Genomic DNA, 15,534 nt, shown 5'->3' on the forward strand with positions numbered 1-15,534 from the left:
CTGAAAGCAAGAGGAAAAGCAATCTCAAGTAATTGGGTGCAGATTGGAGCAACTGTGCCTGGGCAAGGACAGTGGAGAAAGACGGGCTCCTTCTCTCCCATATCCCTGCACAGTGGGGACAGGTGGATCAGCGCTGTGGGCTCCCGAGACTGGGTGGGCAGGATCTAATCTAACCTGTAAGGTCTTTCATGAGCACCAAAGTGATGAGTGGCAGCATGGTGTTGGCATCTTCCAGCCTAGATTAAACAGTGAGCCAGAAAAGCAATTAAAGCAGAAACAGATGAGGATAATTAGAAGGGAAAGCTCTAAAGGGCAGAATGAGACAGTGAAACTAAAACAAAGAATTGGGCTATTTCTGTCAATCTCTTGATGTCTGAGAAAAACAGTCTTTTTGGTCCAGACTGTGGAAACACACCCTGAGTAAGACAAGCTGTTCTCAGCATCGTCCCCTTGGTTTGGACTCCATGGCATCTCTTGGATGCTGCTGTTGATTTGCCCACATGGGGCAAAGGTTTAGTAGACATCTGCATTTGGAGGATCTGCAGATACCTGAAATTTTACTTCAGCAAAGTTTAACTCATTGTTTTCCTTTAAAAATCTGGCTTTTCTCAGTATTCACCTCTACCATTTAATAGCATCAAAACCATCTAGTTTAACTTAGGTTAAAAACCAAACTGCAGTTTAATAGTAGAATTCTTTCTTCAAGATTTCTACATGAGTTTCTCCTTCAGTATTCAAATCATCAAACAAGTGGATGTTTTGAATGAAGGCAGGTCACTGCTGTCATGGGAGGAAAAGCACAGTGGTGGCCCTCTGAGTCCCTGGGAGCCCTAAGGAATAGGGCTTAAGTGAAAGTCATGGGGTTCTAAGAGTTGGCTTCCATTACTTTCTAACAATCTGGGAAGAACCACAAGAAAAATTTTATTTTGTGAGACAAAAAATCATAAAAATTGGAGATTTTTAGCTTGGATCTAAAACTTCTCAAATAGACAAATGTAAAGGTACTAAAAAATGAAATTGTTTTCCTACTTAGTGCTTGGAGAAGTTAGTCCTAAACAAAAATAGGCTTAACACTTGTGAACACTGGCTAGAAAAAAAGTAAAATCAGAAGAAAACAAATTGGTTTAGTCTTTTCTTTCATTTTCCTATCTCCATTGGTCCTTTGATCTTTAAGATGTGTATCTTTGTTAGAAAGACAGAAGTAAAAATTGCATAATTTGAGTTTTCTGTAAAGCCCTTATACAATGAAAATTTTACTGGTATATCCCCAACATCAGTGCAATATTTATTAATAGTAAATCACTGACATTCTTTTATATAATTTAATGTTCTTAGCAAATGCAATTCAAAAGAGACCCAAACCAAGTGAGCTTATTTATGTATTTTTTCATTCATTCATTCATGCAACTTGCCATGCAACTGTAGACAAGTAATACAAGCTACTCTCAGCTTTAGTTTCCCCTTACACATAGTAGGGGAAATAGTGCTGCCTACTTCATTACATTGATTTGAGAAACAAACTAAACAATTCTGGCACATAGTAAGTACCTAAGTAATATGAATAGTCCAATAATAATTACAATGACAATTCAACCAAGGAACTATCAACTTTAAGACAAGGAATAAGCCCCTAAAACCTTTTCTACTTCAACCATTGCAAACAGGAATAGTGACAGAATATCTACGAGGCATCCTTAATAATAATAAAAAAAGTTTAGAGTTCAACTTCCCTGTCTTAGGTCTATTTTCTTCTATTCGTTTAAATCAAAGTCCTGCAGGAACATCATCACCTAAATGCAAATGGAAACAACAGCTCCCTATACCATTCCCTCTTCACCCAAATTCTGCTTCTAGAAGTAGTCCTTTTAATTTAACTCTTTTAGTTACATCTTCTGGTGTTTCTAAATACAGTGATATTTTAATTTCTTTCCTTGTATAGTATTTAGTATTATAACACATTCTCTGATTTCCATAAATCAGCCTTGGAGCCAGCTGACCAAATAATGAACATGTTGAAACAGTAATTCAGAATAAATCTCTCCCCTTTAAGTTCTAAGTGTTTGGTATTGTGTTCCAGTGACAAGAAAGTGACTGAGATCAGCTCCTAAATAAATACTTTTGGATAAATCCTTGTTCTAATACTAATTTTGCCATTTGGGCAGTAGTTATGCACCATATATCTCTAAATTTGCCAAGTTTTACTTCTTCACATTAGCTTCTTCATGATAAATCAATATGGCCTATTAACTCACAGATAGCAAAGAAGCATCTTCCTTGGAACTCTGTTAAAAATATTTGCACCCTGACTACAAGAATGAGAAATACTATGTAAGCAACAGGTGTGGTGAACTATTCTTGTATAATGCAGTTCTTCATGCTTTGGCTGCCAGGAGCACAGACTTGGAAGCCAACCTCTGACTGCAGACACTCATTGGCACACATCAGCTCTGAGAAATGAAGACTTACGGCTGTAAGCAGAGGTACAGCTGAGCCCACAGGAAACATCTAACTTGCAATCAGTCTCCTCCTTGCTGTGGTCTGGCAAGACAGGTGATACCTGTCTTCATGAATTTTTGTGCAAGGGATTCATTTCTGTTTCAAACCAAACTCACAAGCTTTTATTGACCAGTTGGAAACATGGGAAATGTCTCTTGTGCTTTTATTTGTTTTTATAATAGCAGAAGACCATGGTGGCCACTGCTCTTTGTTTATCTGACAGCGTTTTTCATGTAAAAAGTTATTCACTTTCAAAGTAGTTTCAGAATCTGTATCTTATTAGTCTTCCAACCATCTTGTATAGTGGTTAGTACAAATGGTTTAGAGTCCTAGGGCAAATGGATAGGACAGCCTGGCACATTAGGCAATGTACTTACTCTAAATCATGGAAAAGGGAATAAATGAACAATAATGAGCTCCTGCTGAACTTGAGTGAAAAAAATCATATTATGTGTGAGATCATAATGATCTTTATTTGCTAGCATGCAAGTATTTGGTTTGGTCGCCAGTCTACACATCCTTGAACTCTTCACCAGCAGTCTAGACAGTGTAGACAATGGGACAAACAGGATGTGTTTTATGCTGCATTTGGAATCATTTTTGAAATAGAAAAACCTTAAACATATGAAAGCAAATAAATCAATACCACCATACATTTTTAAAAGCTGAATACTGCATAGAACTAATAATCTCACAATTGACAACAAAAGAATAAGCACAAATGTGAAAAAGATGACAAAAGCCAACGTCTTAGTAGGATTTAACAAATAACAACAGTCAATGCAAAATGGCTTATTTTCTTAAAATAATGCCAGTTTGGACTTTGATTTTAGAAATTAAGGTCAAAATATTGTAATATTTGCTTTAAAAAAGCAGCAAAAATACTGTCAATGCAAAATGGTTTATTTTGTTAAAATACTGCCAGTTTGGATTTTGATGACTATTTAGAAGTTAAGGTCATAATATTGTAATGTTTGCTAAAAAAGCAGCTAGAATACTTAATTTTGTGGATTAAAAATGCAAATGCATATAAGAAGCAATAATACTTGTCAAGATACTGTTTTAGAATTATTTTTGCCATTTTTTATGCTTTGATTTTGTAACTTGAACAACCTAAGATGACAATATGTAATGTAACTAGCGATTTCTTAGTGTTAATTTTTTAAAATTCTGTATTACTCTACTTTTTTCTATTTTGTTTTTTCTTTCTTTAAATAAATAAAAAAATTAATTTTGACTTTAGAGAAGCCAGAAATCATAAAGAAAAAGTAGATAAATGGATAAACATTATAGATTTTTATATTCCAAAGAACACTCATACCAAATAACAAATTTATAGAAATTTCATATTTGCATCATATAGGACAATAATATACTTGAGATATGAAATCATTTATAAATTTATAAAGAATAAGTATATCCCAGTAGTAAGGTGAACAAAGACCTTAAAGAAGCAATTCACTGAAGAAACATATATGCCCAATAAATTTATTATTAGCTATTTTCTCTCACTACTAACCAAATGAATGAAAGTTTCAATGATATGTATTTCACACATTAAATTTGCAACTATTAAGAGGATTGAAAATATCCTGTGCTCATAAAGTTGGGAGAAAATGGAAAAGTTCATTGATAACAAATTAATACAGTTTTTTTTTCAAACACTAATTTCAGAAAACAGATTCCACAGGTTTTAGATGCACTTCTTTGCTCATTCCATTACTAGGAATTTTGTTTAAAACCAAACAAGTAAACTAAGAAAGAAATACATCAATATTCAAAACAATATCATGTATAATGCATTTATTGTCAAGTAAACGGAACTACCTATTGTAGTTAACCATACAACATTTATGCAGTCATTAAAATGATTTTTCATATTTACATTCATTTTTACAAAATATAATCTCTTATTACACAAAATTCTCAGTATTACCAAAGCAGCAGAAAAATAAAAATGCTCCCAGCAATACTCCTAAACCCTAGAAATGTCCTATTAACAGATAGGCAATTATCTTTCGAAAAAAATTACACACATATATAAATACTCATAATGGCATCAATACAGATGCATTAATATAAATGAGAACATATTTTATACTATGCTTTGTAATTTGTTTTTCACTTAAAACAGTTTGGACATCTTTCTCTGAGTGATGGATAGATGGCCAGTGGTATAGAAAAATGTTTATATCGTATGAGATGCATAAAATAAAGATAGTTTGCAAAACTGCATTGGAGCAGTGACTTTTTTTTTTTTTGGTTGTTTTCTTTTTTTTTTTTAATTTTATTTAAGGAGAAAAGAAAAAAAAGCAGAGAAAGGGTACAAGTTATACAGATTTACAGAAAAAAAAATGAACAGTAGGAAATCACTAGTTAATGGATTACATATTGTCATCTTAGAAATAATTGTTCAAGTCACAAAATTAAAGCTTGTAAAGTGGACATTCCATCAATGATACTGCAAACAGTTCTGTTCAATGATCCAATAAAACTCTGTGATATCATTTTCTATCTTATACACTTAAATATACATGCAGTTATATAGTTTAGAGCACTTTCTTTTCCTCTCTTTTGTACAATGACTATTACACATTTTGGGTTTCATTGCTCCCACGGTTCTTATTACTTTTTTGGAAGAGAGTAAAACCAAATGTGACATAACAGAACAGAATCGGTCAAGTCAAAAAGGTGGACATAATAGATAATGTAAAAACATAATACAAGGTGATCAACAATGGTTACCATAATGCCTCCCGCTATCTCTAATAGAATTGCCTATATCGTTAGTTATAATACAATTGAACAAAACAGTAAAGAATAAAACCGACAAAACCAAAACATTGGAGACATTGTAGATCTTCAAAAGTAGATAAAAGTCAACGAGAATGGGCGTCATAATGAATCTCATTATCTTCACAGCTGATGCCTAAACTTTCGAACCTGATACTATCCAGCAAAACAGAATAGGGAGCAGTGACTTTTGAGAGATGGGCAAAGGGGATTATCATTCACTCTTCTCTCTTCCTGTCAAGAATTCTATCTGCCTTTGTAGAAGTCTTATTGGAGTAAAAGAGGAAAAACAACAGTTTAAGGATAACCTGCAAATGCTTCCAAGTCAACTCTCCTATCCCCTTCTTTTTACCCAGGCTATGTTTTGATTGAGAATCATAGCTATATATTGCTTTTAGGAAAACTGGAGTGAGAGGAATATTAAAAACCTTGAATTATTTTCAGATAAATTTTATTTTTATAGGTTTTTGGATTTTTATTGACTAGATTTTTTTTATTAATGAAAACATTGTTTTCATTGTAAAATCAGTTAAGCAAGAAATTTAAAGTCCTTGAAAACTGTGGTTAGAGAAATCAGGTGACAGCAGCCCAGTATGTAGCCACAATCAAAACAAGCTAAAAAAGTTCATAACAATGGCTATCTTTTGTACTAGACCATAATTATATGCTTTAACACAAGAAGCTAGATAGTCAAGTTCATGGCATGAATAACTAAAAAAAAACAGGAAGAAACTTAAGCATCAACAAATGGAAAATAATGGCTAGGGGTCCAAAAACCCATATTTTAAAACCATGAACTATATTGATAATCTTATTAAAATGGAAGCATTTCTATTAAGTTCATTAAACGGAAATTTAGAAGAAAATATATATCTTTATCGGGTGGATTGAAAACTTGAAACTCAGTATCAGAAAAAAATGAGATTGTATATCAATGGGTAGAAGAACAGATACTACACATGATCTTTGTCAAAAGGACAAGAAACAATCATCAATGAGTAGAAGTAATAATTCCTGCATAATAAAATTAATACTGGATTATTAAGGAAAGAGAGAATTTGGGAGCATTTTAGTTTGACATTAGAAAATTTAACCACAAATTTCCCCATAAAACATCTTGCACTACTCCTGCCAGAGACAAAGACCTGAGCTGAATGAATCTGGGTTTGACCAAAATGGTCAGTCTTTTTGTTTTGTTTTTTTCCATTACAAATTCCAAATTGATGAAAAATAATATAATGATAGCTTATCCATTGCTATTAGCACTCAAAATTGTAATTTAAGGATTTAAGTGGAAATATTAGTGGAATAGCTTTTTATAGGTTTCCTAAGATTCAAAAATAACACAAAAGGCAATGTTACTTTTTTTTTTTTTTTATTTTCTATGCATTTAGTGTTCAAGTTAGACTTGTGGTTTGACTGAATTGGGTTGTATTTTGCCTATTATTTCTTGTTTCTGGAGTTGGTAATATCATCCTTCTCCCTATATAAAGAAAAATTATTAGGGAAGATAGGAGCAATCATTATAGGTAAAAAGGGAGAAAACACAGGGATGGGGCCAGGAAAGAAAGAACAGTTTAAAATATGTTGAAGAGAGAAATAATTTGAGTCTGACCAGATCTGTGCTTTTTATTTCTATTTTTTGACATAACACTATCAGTTGTCAAAAAATAAAAAAGAATGGAAATTTTAGATGGAAATTTCTTTTGCAAACAGATCTTAATCTACAGTTTTATTGTTACTTTTTATCCTTTTCTCAACCAAGAATTAGTAGAAATCTTCTTCCTGAAAACTGTATCCATCGTTACAATGATCCACTATTGGATTGTTTCAGTTCATAATTCTTTGTCCCAATACTTGCCAGAATTGCAATAAGTCATTGTTTTGCTAATATGCTTCTTTCCTTGTTCCTTTCTTGCACAAATACACAAATATATTTTCTATTTAAAAGTTCACCTGATCTAGGATCTGTTCCCCCACAATCTCCACCCCTGTTGAAGTCATGAGTTTCTGAATATGACCTCGGAGTCTAGACTTACTGTCGAGGTGTTTATTGTCACGTACTGGATCTTATAAAATAGGCTATGTGCGTGTAGACGCAGGCCTGCTAGAGGATTTTGCAAGACAGATGGTGACGCAAACATAACCATCTACATTCTGTTCACTAGGCAGAACTGACCCTACAGACTGTATGATTGGTTACGCTTTTCTAAATATTTCTAGTGGAAGAATTAACAACTTGAGAGAGCCAGACTTAATTGCTCTTATTTCATCAGTAACAGCAGGCCAAAGTTTCTCCTTTAAATTAGATCAGATACTTTTCTTTAGTTGGTTTTGTTGTTATAAAGGTGTTAGGTTTTCAAAATGTTGCTTTCTTATGCAGCTCTTTCTTCTTTGAAAGTTAGCTTTTAAGGGGTTTAAGAAAATGGTTGCATGGTATTACATACAGTCCAAACGGCACGGGAAGGGTACCAAACACCACCAACTTTTAATTCATTTAAACACTGACAGACATTGACAGTATATGATGGTATAAGAATAAAACACTGAAGAAAAGATGAATAAAACAGGCTTCCCATGTTTAGGACCTCAAGAATTAATTGAGATTCCCTCAGGTTAAAAATCATCACACACAGCAAGAACAGTGCTGATGGAGAGGCATCCTTCATGTGCACGATTGAGAATATTCATAAGAGGCTCTTTATAGGGTGTGATGTTTATGATACCTTCAAAGACTGAGCTGGAATTTGCAAAGCACACAAGAGGGAAACATTCCAAGCAAAAACGTGAAGATCTGAAACAGCATGGTATATTTGAGACCCTTAGATTGTGAAAATAAGTGTGCTATGGCAGCGGAGATTAATTCTAATTAGTAGGAAGGAGCTAAATCTTGAAGTGTCATTTATGATCATCAGTAAAAAGAGTTGCTGCCTTTCCTCACGGATGATGAAAGTCACTGAAAGGTGTTTAGCAGAGATGTTGTATGACTAGTTTTATGTGTTAGTTACCAGAAGCAAAAGCGTAGACTACAGATCTAAGAACAAAGAAAGGTGAGATAGCCTTCAGGCAGGGAAAACTGGTAGGGAGCTACTGCAATCACACAAATGAGAAATGGCGAGACTGGGAAGTTGTAGTCATGGGGTGGGTTTCCTGTGCATCCATAGACTCATCTAAGTGTAATGACTATTTGAATAAGTGAGTAACGAAGAGGAAATGATTCTGAACATTCTGACTAGGATATTAAGGCACAATTAAATGAAGAGAAGTAGAACTGAAAAGAAAATGAAAGGACATTTGTTTTGAGGCATGGTTAGTTCAAGGTGTATGTGATGTATCTCTCAGGATGTTCACCTATTAGGAAACTAGAAGTACAAGTCTGAAATTCAAGAGCAGAGTCTGTGCCAAAAGGTGAAGAGATGTGAATACATGGCACTTGGTATTGTAGATACGGAAAAGCAGCCCTTGGGGAGTTTATCAGGGGAATGGCAGGCACAAGGACCGAAGTTTGGAGGAAAACCAGGGTGTGAAATAACTTAAGACAGAAAAGAAGCTAAAGAAGGAAAAAGAGATAGATCAAGGAAATAGAAGTGGAAGATAAACCAATAGCCTCATAAAGAAAAACATTTCAAGAGTATTTGAAAAATATTTGAATTATGTTCAAACTAAATTGAGACAATACTTATTAAGCCAAAGAGATACTAGGTATTTGCCATCCACAGTTCATTGGCTCTAAGTTCTTGAGCTTGAGCTTTAGGAGAAAAGCTAATGATATCTGTATAATAATAAGTCTTGACTAAAGACATGAAGTCAAAGCTGTTTTACTCGTGTAGGGAGGAGATAACAGTTTGGGTAGGAGTTGTAGTTCTGATGATGGAGAGAAACACAAAAAGAAAAATGGCAGTGAAGAAGAAAAATGTTACACAAGTGCCATACAGAAATAAAAAATTATAAGATTAGTTACATTCTGTTACAGAGGTGGTGAAGTAAATGAAAGCTGGTTTTCACACTGGCAAAGAGCAGTTTCCGTCTTGGTCTTGGGTTGACTGCTGCTGGTGTGCTCATGGCCCTCGCTAGCTGTTTGCTCTACTGCTCGCCAAGGAAGGGGCGGGCAGCCACAGGGGGTCTTCTGTATTTTATTCATTATAGCTTCTTTTATTTGTCATTTTAATGTATTTAATTTACTAAATTATTACAGATGTTCTCTATTACAATGCTAATAAGAAAAATATGAAAAGATGCCCAACTTCTTTTAAGTCTGGTAGAAGTGGAAACATTTTTCCTTCTGCTTGTTCAAATTTCAGTTGATCTTTTTTGAAAATGCTGACTTAAAATGGAAGGTCTACACTAATTTTGAATAGAGAGAAAGGGGAACAAATTTTAAGTGACATTTTGAAGACATCATTGTGCATTCTGCTTTGAGAAGGTTCAAGACACTGAAACTTTGGAAGCCTTATGAAGATTATCACAAAGTGCATTGCTAGTTTTTTCTAGTATCTTCACAACTATTTAAGAACATATTTTAAATATAGGAAATGCTTACAGCATGCTAGCACTTTTTTGTTTTGGAGTATTTGTATAAATGTGAGCCACTTAGACCCAGCTTTTGTGGATGGCTTTTGTGGGAAGTACATTTCATGTTAAACAAAGGGAAATAGTCTCTCCAAATACTGAGTGATGTGTGATTCATATATGTGGATTAGACTACTTGGGAAAAAATGTAACAAAGAAAAGAAACTTTCCTTCTGGGTTGCATGATTTGTATGAATTAAACATGCTGCTGTTAAGGTACAGAAGGCTAGCCTAATGTCATAATCTCCAAGCCCTGAGATGTGTATGGTAACTATGTTAGATTTTCTTTGAACTTGTCTTCTAATGGGAGCCCTGTCACTGTAGAAAGCACTTCATACTTAATTAAGGGGAAGGAAACTCCGAAGTCTAATTTTGAGCAGCTCTAAAGGTTGTCTCTCAGGACATTAAAGCTATTGAATGAGGGTTTTGTGTATATACTAAATTATAACCCAATAAGGCACATAACAATTACAATACAGCATCATGATCTCTTTCTATGTGGAATAACTCTGAACTTACATGTGTACCTCATAATAAATTGTTAGATTCCTGTTTGCTTTGATGTTGTTTTTAAAAATACCTTCGAATCAGGGCTAAATTTAATAATAATAAATATAAGTACTCAAACTAGGAACTTAATTTTTCTTTTTTCTATTTTAGTTGTAGTTTTCCTAGTTATTTTTAGTGCTAAATGACCCCAAAACAATCAACTCATCTGAAACTACAGAGAACAACTGAAATGCAATTAAATGAGAGAATTCATGTAAAAGGAATCTTTGCAAGCATTAGAAAACTTTAAGGTATCATCAAAGCACTACTTCAGCAAAAACAAACGTCTGAAAGACAATTACACATCCTAGTCTACAAAGTGAATTTAAGCCCACCCTGCACTCTATAGTGAAACCCTGTCTCAAAAAGACCAAAAAAAAAAAAAAAAAAAAAAAAAAAGGGGCATTTATAAATTTCTGGAAGATTCTTGCCAAAGGAACAGCAGAATTTCTAGGCATGAGAAGGATCCTTAATTAACTGATTGAATTGTACAAAACAGGACTGACTTTCTGTAACTCAGTATGCTAACACTTAGAACAAAGTACTATATAAATATTATGTCCACTACATAATGTCTCCAGGTAATACTGACTTGATAAAATAACAATTATATAGAGGCAGAGGAAGACAGGTGAGCAGAGAAGGACAGAATAAAAAAGAATCAAGCTATGTTATATATATGTACCTACTCCCTAAGATAAATGTAAACTTCATGCATTGGAAATATATATTAATAGAACAAATATTTAAAAACCAAACTTAATAAAATTTTTAAAATAGGAAAAAAGTTGTACTCCTCCAAGCAATTGCCATTGCTTGACAGAAATGACTTGCATTAGTCATGTATTCATCTTTATTCAGTGCAAATTATATTTACCTATAAAAGAGATATTCTTAGTATCCCCAAATTACCAACTCTGATGTTTCCAAACTACTGACGGTTGTATAAAAATTGGAACTTTTACTTCAAATGAATAATATATTGGGATGATTGCGTGACTATTTTATTCTCCTTCCAGATATGTTGCTTTGAGCAGAGACAGCTTAAAGATCTCCCTAACACAGGGCCTGAGATTTAGCTCAGTGGCTCAAGCGCATGCCTGGTAAGCCTGAGGTTGTGAGTTTGATCCCTGGTATGAAAAAAAAAAAAAAAAAAAACCTCTCCCCAACACATTGTTACCATGTTACTGTATGCTGTGAATGCAACAGATGGGTTAAAGAACAGATTTAAACCACAGTCATGTATTTTCTTTGGTTTATACATATTTAGGTTAGACACAACATGATTTGGAATATTTTCTTTTGTAGTTTAATTTCCTTTGTGATTATGTCTTTTATTTAATGGGGGTGTAAAAATGTCCCAAGGACTGAAAACAAATTGAAGTTCATTAATAGAGGTACCCTGTTAGTTTTCCTTGGGGTGGAGATTAAGTATTCAGAATCATTTTGCATAAAAGCATGCAACAGTGAGACTGACATTTTCCTGACACAACATGGGGACCACATTCACACGCCATTTTTCACGCTCCCTTGTGTGCAAGCCTCATTACAAACTAGAAAGGGGAAAATGTGGGCTCCACAATGATTCTGAGGGTATCTCAGGTCCATGCCTCTCTGGAGAGGCCTAGAAATTGCCTACTTCCAGCATCACCCTGCAGCTATGAGCGCCTCCCCGGAGGTGTAGAGGGACCCCTGGATCCAAGAAGAAAGAAAAGCAAACTCAGAGTCAGAGCTGAGCCTGCAACTGCTGTGTGCTTAGCATTGTGCAAAGGGTGGTGTGTCTCCATCTCTGACCTGAGAGTTGAAGCTACAAAGCAGTCTCCATTCCAGATTTACCACCCGGACCTGCAGTGTGTGTGTGTGCCTCTGGTCTTTTATTCACCTCACACCCTGCCAGCAATCACGTCCATTTTAATGGCATGGATAATTCTCAGTGTAGGTGTTGAAATGTTTGCTTTGTGAGGCAAATTTTTAAAGCATTCACTTATCTGTTTGTTTAATAAGTAGCAGAAGTACATTTTCTTGTTCTTGGACTTTATGAACACAATATATTCATCAAATCCTTAAAGTGCATCCCTAACCGAATATTCTTTGATTTTACCCAGCAGTTACCATAACCTTCACACCTGGATAAATTTAGAGTTCTTTTGAACTACATGAAATCACTGAGAGCCTAAGTTATTGTACAGCTGTTAACAGTTTTAACAAGTTTGTGGAATTGCCCAGGGGATGAAAATATGGTCCATTTCTGGACCTTAAAAATAAATAAAATTCATTACATTGGGAACCACAGTTTAATTTTTATAAAGAGAAGGCCGGTTTACTTTCATAAGATTAGCATTTCAGTTAACTTTAAAACAAAGAATTTGCACTTACCTTAAATTAAAATAAAGAATTCTTTAAGAAATAGATTCATCCAAAATTAGAAATGATTTTCTTCTTATTCATATTCTCATTACAGATGGAGACTATGTTTGGAACTGACATGAAAAATGTTTTTCTGAAAACTTTTATTATTCAAATCACAAAGTTCAATTCTTCTGCGCTATGAAAAGTCAATGTTACATTACATTAATAGAAATATATCCAGGTAATTTTAAAAAGCCCTTGTTTTTTTTTAAAGAAGACACAAATTATTAAGAAAAGACAATTAATATTATTCTGAAATACACAAAATTATTAAATAAACTTACATACTTAAGGGGTGCTTTAATTTTTATTAATGAAATTTGTTTTATTTTTTTCACTAAGGTTATAATCCCTAATTTACTGAATTTGCAACAATGTGCTTTAGTGTGTAAACATAACTGTGCACAAACATAATTATGCAGATTCAGTTTACAAAGTGTAAGGTTAACAATATTGATTTTAATAAAAATATTCCCAAATAAATTTTTATTTGCCTTTAAAAAAATGGAACATATGTTTCAACTACTAACAAGGGTCTGGTAATCGTTCATACAAATGAAAAAATGTATGTTTTCCATACAAGCCTAAGTTGTTCCACAAACATCTGGTAACGAAACTGTGCAAGCTGCTAGATTCCAAGCCAGCCCAGGTGTTCCTGCAACATCTCCGAGCTCAGCGACTGCCTGCAGGGATATGTTGCAACTTGTATGGGCATTTTTACTGTTGAGATGAGGCACAGGGTGATGACATCATGCGCTCATGTTATGAAGGTGCTGTGAATTCAGTGTGAAAATCCCATCAATGAGTGATTGTTTTTGAAACGACTACCTTGGTGGCCATCACATTTTGCCAACTGAAACATCTGGGCGCGAAGTTAGCAGTGGCTCACCTTGTAAATAACTTAATTGAAATTAATTGCCAGAAGTTTGCAGCACTCTAGGTAGTTTATAAGTGCCATTTCTTACTCTACTGCAGTGTTTCGGGCTTTTGAATTTTGTGTTCTCAGACTTTCTTGCAGCTGCCTGTGAAAAAAGTAAAAAATGTAGAAAATGTATAATGAAAAGGCAGTAATTTAAGAGAAAAATATAAGGAAGAAAAAAATCTGCCTTCTATACTTTCACTGATAAAATATTCTTCTTAAAACAAATAATTCCTAGACTGATATGCAAAGTATTTTTTAAAAAGATGATTGAAATGCTAGATATAGTGTTTCTCCAGAAAGCAATATCTAGAATTTGCCTATTAAGTATCAAAACCTAATGTGTTCATAAAATCATTGGCTAGGGAGAGCCGCAGGAGATGCAAGGACCCTCACAAAAGACAAAACCACGAGCTGCTTTTTCGGGATTGGGACAGGGTGGAGAGTGGACTGGTCACTGTATCAGGAAAGCATTGGAGGACCTTTGGTGCAGGGAATGGAGACTGCGTGCGTGGACAGTATTGGGAGAGGATTGGAGGACCTTTGGTGCATGAAACAGAAGAGCAAACTTTTATTTTGGAACTAGAAAAAGAACACGAAAGTTAGTGTGGGAGAGATACACTGTTGTTTTGGGGTCTAGAGCCATGTTAAGCAGGTACACACTGAACTTGGGCATCCCATAGGAGTGGAGCCTGTCAAAAACCATGTGTTTCAAGATAACAAGAGGCTGTTCCATAGAAAAATATAGGAGTTTGATTAGGAAACATTGGTCTTATTTTTCTATACAAATTTCTAAGCATTTAGAATAAATTCTTACCTGGTCTCTTCATACTTTATAAATCCCCCCCCCCCCCAAAAGAAGGTAACCAACAAAACTACAGTGGTGATGTGGAATGCACACAAATGAATTGGTATATGACCTGTACATCACTGACAGACTTTTAGAAAATGTTCAGGATATATCAATATCAGGAAATTATTTCTTTTCTTCTTAGCTCCCTTTACTTTTGAATTTTTGTTTCTTAAGATAAGGTTTTGCAAATGTGAACATGTTTAAAGGTATTAAGTGTTGATATTTTAAAACTGATACAAGATCCTGAAAACCAATTCATATCGGGGTTTATATTTTCCTTAAAACTATTACAAGTTATATTGAGAAGGGAAAAACTTGTATTTTGGAACTAGAGAAAGAACACGGAAGTTAAGTGTAGTAGAGATACACTGTTGTTTTGGGGTCTAGTGCTATAACCTTCCACGGTGCCCTCAATATTTCTGAAGATTTTATAAAAATTTCTATTTTAAAAATGACTTATTTTATTCTATCTGCTTAATATGATCCATATGATGAACTTATTTCAGTTATCTGAATAACTCCTGGGGTGAAATAATATTGGTTTTTGTTTTATTGCCAACCCCCTTTCATATTTCTTAACTTTGTGCTTTCATATTTGCTCCAATTATATCTATACTTTCTAGTATCTAAAACTACCGGTCGGTTTACTTTCATCTCAAGTAATTGCACCTCTAAAAGTTTAGTCTTCCTAGAGCTGTGGCATGTTTCATGTCTACTTTTTCTCTTGTAGGTCATGATCATAACAATAGCATGTTATACCAATGATTTGCTTTTTTTTTTTTATAAGAGACACTTATGCTTGCAAATGAGCTTCTGATACAACAATATACCAAATACAATGGTTAGGATCACTCTTTTAAAAAAAGGACTTGACATCTTTTTCTGAACAGAAAAAGAAATTGCATTTTCACATCCATCCATGAAAGTATCATTGGTATTTTGTCAT

General features: G+C 34.1%; 1 long non-coding RNA gene across 1 annotated transcript; it reads right to left on the minus strand.

Annotated features, from left to right (window-relative positions):
• Positions 1-4,284: 4,284 nt before the first annotated feature.
• LOC134477265 (uncharacterized) lies at positions 4,285-13,838 on the minus strand. The gene is made up of 2 exons (XR_010049184.1): positions 13,706-13,838; positions 4,285-12,952 (listed from the first exon to the last, which is right to left on the minus strand). It is a non-coding gene; the product is annotated as an uncharacterized LOC134477265 (long non-coding RNA).
• Between the last annotated feature and the right edge of the window lie 1,696 nt (positions 13,839-15,534).

This window comes from Cavia porcellus, unplaced genomic scaffold (assembly GCF_034190915.1).
Source record: "Cavia porcellus strain 051 isolate PalLab524CR breed Dunkin Hartley unplaced genomic scaffold, mCavPor4.1 scaffold_8, whole genome shotgun sequence".
Lineage (NCBI taxonomy): Eukaryota > Metazoa > Chordata > Mammalia > Rodentia > Caviidae > Cavia > Cavia porcellus.